Source organism: Schistocerca cancellata, chromosome 2, assembly GCF_023864275.1.
Source record: "Schistocerca cancellata isolate TAMUIC-IGC-003103 chromosome 2, iqSchCanc2.1, whole genome shotgun sequence".
Taxonomy (NCBI): domain Eukaryota; kingdom Metazoa; phylum Arthropoda; class Insecta; order Orthoptera; family Acrididae; genus Schistocerca; species Schistocerca cancellata.
This window is the reverse complement of record NC_064627.1, coordinates 924,546,740-924,553,551: the sequence shown is the minus strand read 5'-3', so window position 1 is coordinate 924,553,551 and position 6,812 is coordinate 924,546,740.

Sequence of the window (6,812 nt, the reverse complement as noted above, 5' to 3'; positions counted from 1 at the left end):
AAAATGAAGAACCCATCCAAATTGGAACTGACACATAGCAAACTGTATCGCAGTAGGTTGTGTGGGGATGGAACAAGTTAAAAGTAAGGTAGCTGTGTAAGTCTAACAAGACAGCAAAATATAAATCCAATAATTAAGGAACACACTGATCCAAAAAAGAGCAACAAATGTGAGTAAAAGGAGTTGTTAAATGGCCTCATACTACAAACTAATCACACAATGAAACAATACTAAATCAAAACCTTCTATCTAATGAGTAAAACCAAGACAATACAACAAACAATGTAGTAGCACAAGCCTGCAATGGCAGGAGTCTCAACCCACTCATTAAAGCTTGTGACTCACTGCAGTAGCACATAACAAACTCAAACTTCACAGCTATCACTAGACTGACATCAATCCAAAATGCACAAAAATAATAAAATACGAGTATATGGTAAGAACCTCATAAAATTCCCTATAAGGTGTGTGGTGAAGTAAAGGTCACAAAGCTAGAACTATGCTAAACCAGCCAAACAAAACTCAAGATGCAGTGTAGAAACACTGAAAATCCTCATGTGACCTGGGGGATATGTCAATTTATGTCTAAAAATGTAAGCAGCTAAAAATGGTATACAAACAAGTTGATTACAACAAATCAAACCACAAAGAAACAGCAACAACCTCCCTGTCTAAATATCAAGGAGATTTCACTATCATAAGGAAAATCCCATCATAGATGTGTATAAGTTAACAAAAGACCAAAATATGATCATTAATAAAATCATGCTACATACCAATAGTTGTTATTGTTGTTGTGGTCTTCATTCCTGAGACTGGTTTGATGCAGCTCTCTATGCTACTCTATCCTGTGCAAGTTTCTTCATCTCCCAGTACTTACTGCAACCTACATCCTTCTGAATCTGCTTAGTGTATTCATCTCTTGGTCTTCCTCTACGATTTTTACCCTCCACACTGCCCTCCAATACTAGATTTGTGATCCCTTGATGCCTCAGAACATGTCCTACCAACCGATCCCCTCTTCTAGTCAAGTTGTGCCACAAACTCCTCTTCTCCCCAATCATATTCAGTACCTCCTCATTAGTTATGTGATCTACCCATCTAATCTTCAGCATTCTTGATGCCTCAGAACATGTCCTACCAACCGATCCCCTCTTCTAGTCAAGTTGTGCCACAAACTCCTCTTCTCCCCAATTCTATTCAATACTTCCTCATTAGTTATGTGATCTACCCATCTAATCTTCAGCATTCTTCTGTAGCACCACATTTCGAAAGCTTCTATTCTCTTCTTATCCAAACTATTCATCGTCCATGTTTCATTTCCATACATGGCTACACTCCATACAGAATGTGACATCCTCCCCTGGATCTACACCCCTGCCACTGGGCACAGAGGAACACTTTCAGTGAGGTATCTGATCTGTGAAGGAATGGTTGCCCATGCTTCTTCAAAAAATGAAATCGGAGAATGTAGCAATGTTGGGCGCTGGTGTCTGGAGCAGGGCTCAGGTCGTGTCGCTGGGCAGGCCATTCCATTTTAGGAATGCTATTGTCCACAAACAATAGCCTCACAGATGCTGCTTTATGACAGAGTGTATTATTAGGCTGATACAAACAGTCATCATCTCTGAATTGTCCTTCTGCTGTACACGGTACTTAGTTCTGTAAAATGTGTTCATATCCTTCCTTTTCTTAACCAGGAAGAACACACCCATACTGTAACATCATCTTCTCTGTACCTCGTCGTTGGCACAAACTATCACAGTAGGTAACGTTCTCCAGGCATTCGCCAAACCCACACCATTCCATTGGATTTCCAAATCACGAGTTTCCAACCACCCACTGTCCAATGACGTTTCTGTGTACACCATCCCAAGTGTCACTTAGCATTGAGTAGAGAAATGTGTGGCTTATGAGGAGCTGCTGGACCACTACATCCCATTCTTTTTAACTCCCTGTGCAGTCACTGTGCTAGCTAGATTACTGGTAACACATTGGAACTGATTCCTTCCTGATTTCATGATTCTTTCCACAACCATTCTCTGCAATGCTAGACGGTCCCTGTCCGTCAGTACATGAAGTCTTGGTTTGGCGGTGGCAATTCCTTCACGTTTCCACTTCACAGTCACATCACCAGCTGACGACCTGAGATGGTTTAGAATGTTTGAATAATCCCTGATGGATCTGTTACTCATGTGGCATCCAGTGACTATTCCACATTCGAAATCCCTCTCTCCTGACCGACCCATTCTGTTGTTACCGCTTCTTACTGACAACACAATACTCTATACCTCCTTTTATAACGACGAGTCCACCTCTCGCAACATCTAGTAATCAAATCCGCATTACATAAGGACTCCAGATACTTTTGATCAAATAATGTATAACGTTTTCCGAAATTCCTTCATAAAAGAAGACGAAGTAAGTACTGCACAATTCGAATCAAGAACAACTGCCAACTTGAGTAACTTATAAATAGATATTCTCGGTGTAGCGAAGCAGCTTAAAACATTTCTGAAAGGCAAGGCTTCTGGTCCAGATTGCATACCAGTCAAGCTGTGCTCAGAGTATGCTGATACAATAGCTCTATACTTAGCTACCATATATAACTGCTCGCTCGAAGGAAGAAAGATCTGTACCCAAAGACTGGAAAGTTGCACAGGTCACACCAATACTCAACAAAGAAAATAGGAGTAATCCGCTCAATTGCAGGCCCATATCACTAACGGCGACTTGCAGTAGGATTCTGTAACATAAACTGTGCTCGAACATTATGAACCACCTCGAAGAAAGCAATTTGTTGACAAATAACCAACACGGATTCAGAAAATATCGTTCTTGTTAAACACAAATAGCTTTTTATACTCATGAAGTAATGAGTGCAATCGACAGGGGATGTCAAATTGATTCCGTATTTTTAGATTTCCAGAAGGCTTTTGACACTTTTTCTCACTAGCAACTATAAATTAAATTGTGTGCCTAAGGAGTATCGTCACTGTTGTGTGTCAGAATTCGTGATTTCCTGCCAGAAAGGTCACAATTCGTAATAACTGACGGAAAATCGTCGAATAAAACAGAAGTAATACCTGGCATTTCCCACGGAAGTGTTGTAGGCACTCTGTTGTTCCTGATTTACATAAACGATTTAGGACACAATCTGAGCAGCCCTCTTAGATTGTTTGCAGACAATGCTGTCATTTACCATCACATAAACGTACTGATAGTAATTTTGTGACTTCTTAATATAAAGCTATTCAATAACAATGTGTACAGAGATGTAATTTGATATAATTTATTACAGTTTTGCTGATATAAGAGGAAATCGTTACAACTTTTTCTGTAACATGGAGGGGGAGGTAATTTGTTATAGTACGAAGGCAGTTTCTTACTGTTTCGTGGAATTTGTTACAGTCTGAACAATCTGTTACAGTTTGGGTCAATGTGTTACAGTTGTCACAGTTTGGGTTAATTTGTTGCAGTTTCAGGGCATTTTGTTACAGCTTGAGAGCATTTTGTTACAATTTTTGCAGTAACCTTTCCGTGTGCTGGTGTATTATTATGCAGACTCCAACTGTATTAATAGTTCCATATAATCTGTTAACAAGTGCTTTGCAGTGTTGGAATAGTCCACTATTATTTCTCATTATACATAAATGTGACAAAATAGTGCAAATAGGCCAAGATTTGTGATTTGATTGCAAGTACAATCAAATTTAGAAGGTGTGACTGGAAGTGAGGACATGATCCAGTGACCTGAAGTGTCACTGTCCTGGATATTTAGAATATGTAAGGTGACCTGATAGACTCAATTGATCAGCCCACTAGGGTTGCAGGAAATGTCAATATGGCTTCCTGTAATGTGTTAAACATCCCTCAGTTGTTAGGGAGCCATATGAGACCAGCTGACTTTGGTGTATAGTATTTATTGGAGAACCGGGATAATGTCTTTACTGACATCACTAATGTAAATTATACCAAAACATTCCTTAGTAAGAAGAATTGAAATGTCCTTGCACCTATTAAAAACCATTTTGTGACAATATTATTGTGGTTAAAATCTTATCAAGTGGAATGTCAAGAACAACTGGATCATGGGCAGCATATAATGTTAAAGAAGGAAGTTTGGGGTGCATTTAACAACCATCTAAGTGATAAATTCTCCAAGTTTATCTCCGCAAGCCTGGTGCCAAGGTGAAGCTACTGTTTCTCCTACATAGGGACAGCTCTGTGGTATCTAGAGAAGTATTGCAAAAACATTTGCAATGAAGCACTGGACACCATTTCCATAACATATAAAAATCCTGTGGGTATTGTTACATGGCAGTTTGTCTCCATACTATAATGCAACGTACCCTATAATGTGATGTGCACATCTGAATAGTCAGTGTATTCAGCTCTTTAATGATGCACTATAACTGTGGACTGTATTTTATACTGCCAAAGATTACTCAGCTAGTTATTTCTTTTTTTCATCTCCTTTTATTATAGTGAGAGGAGACTTGTTTCTTGCAGCCTTGAGAGCTCTTCCTAACTGGTTTGTGCAATGTAGAAGTTTATTTAAAATGACCAGAGAGGGTAATAAACGCGTGTGGAGCTGAAAACAGTCTACCTGATCTGGTAGGAGATGAAGAATTTGCTACATTCGATCTCAGCACAGCAGGCGACTTGGGGCAGCCTATCTGCCATAAAACTCTATTGTGCAAGATACCTGAAGAAATTATTTCGGAAAGATAACATGTGAAGCCTGGTGTATCTGCCAGAATAGGAGAGGTATGAGACCAGCTGTATCTTTGTCATAATTCTGTGAAAGAATGCAGTTTTGAAATTTTAGTAACAGTGACTACGGTTGACTCACAAGAATTAATTCTGCAGGCATGCTTTCCTACTCATCTCTATGTGTAAGCCCTTCTTTTGGTCGAGGTTCGAAATGTTTCGTGGATTGGGAAAGATTTCTGCCTTTCTCCCATTGCCAGACAATTATTGGTTAACCATGACAAAGTCCACAAGAATAGGAGTTCGTTTAACTCATTTACAAAATTATTATTTGTCAGTCCTGACAAGGCCTGCTGCAATTGGTTGGCGAGATGCCTACACTCATACAAGCAGTAGAATCGCGCTCTCATGTGTTTACACCCCTGCGACAATGTTACATTTCTTAATTACAATCCTGTGTCCACTTATTAAATGTTTAGATATTTATCTTAGTGATTAATTCATTTATTCGTTGTTTTATGGCAAAAAAACAAATTGTTATAGTGACTACTAGTTTTTTTGGTAGTTAGACGAGCCCCTTCATTAATATATCGAAGTGTGGTGTGATACCTATTCTTTCATGCTTGATTGGGTCACCCCTAGTAACTTTCCTTCGATAAGACGTTTCCATTGCCTGACATTGTCTCTCTTAAATTTGCATTACCCTATGGAGAACTTCCCTTCCCTGTAGATCGCCAGAGATTGAACTTATAGCGTCAAAGAACATGATAAACAGATTAACCTGCACCACACACTATACTGCATAAAACAGAACTGGCTGGCGTCAAAACGGATAGTCTCATCGATCAGCTGCCTGAAATATTGTAGGAGCTTCGTGCAGATGGCTAGAAACTTTCAGACATGGATGTAACAAGAGTTTGCAGGTATTTTTAACAAAATGGAGATATGATTATCTAACACTGAACATTGAACCTCAAGAACACTGCTGGGAAAACAGAAAAGTGATTGTAAACAATGACAGGACAGCCAGAATAGATTGTTTAACGTGGCTAAAGGTTATGATATTACCAGACTGAAGCCAAACTTTATAGTTCTGCAACAGACAGCGTGTACAACGTTCTGCAAGCCTATTTAACTGTATTAAAATTTAATTTAATGTAATTTAATTTGACATTTAATATCAATGAACAGTGTTTGCAATGTGTGCTGCAGTACTCTGTGCCAAATATTTCCATGCCAAATAAGTACTTCACTCAGAAAGCCAATATGGACTGAATTGTACAAATTCTCAGCTAACACTAAGTCTCTGTTCTTAGAACCACAGCAGTGGATTGTTAGCATGGGAAGGAAGACCTACCATTTTTCTGCCATTCTTCTGCCACAGTGACGTCATAGCCAGCAGTCTTACGAGCCATCTTGTGATATCATAGTCCGACATCTTGGCAGCAATCTTAGTAACATTGTAGTTCGACCTTTCGTCCTTGAGAGAGGAGGGCAGTTGTTATTACGTCTCTCTCGATCTCGGGCAAGGGCAGAAGTGTGTGCAGGATTTTCCACAATTGATGTTACACACTTCTAGAGGTGGCAGAGGTGACATACTAGATTACATAGGAACCCGTGTCCAGAAACATCATCCAACGACTCTACAGACTGTCAAAGTTATAGGCGCTGGCACATATGAATGTAAATATATAAAGGGTGACTCCGTGATGATGACAAATTTTCTAGGAAGGTAGGGAAGAATGAACCATCAGTTTGAAGAAAGAGTCCCTGTACTGGAAATGAACAGGTCGGAAGTCATAAGTGAAAACCATTCAGATACCTCTGACAGTGGAACACATGTGCCGGTACTGTTGTTGCTAAGATTACAAGGTAGACAAACCTGCGCAGTTGGCCATGCGGTGTAACGCACAGCTTTCCGGGCAGGAAGGAGCGCCGGTCCCCGGCACGAATCCGCCCAATGGATTTGTGTCGAGGTCCGGTGAACCGGCCAGTCTGTGGATGGTTTTTAGGCGGTTTTCCATCTGCCTGGGCAATTGTGGACTGGTTCCCCTTCTTCCGCCTCAGCTACACTATGTCGGCGATTGCTACGCAAACAA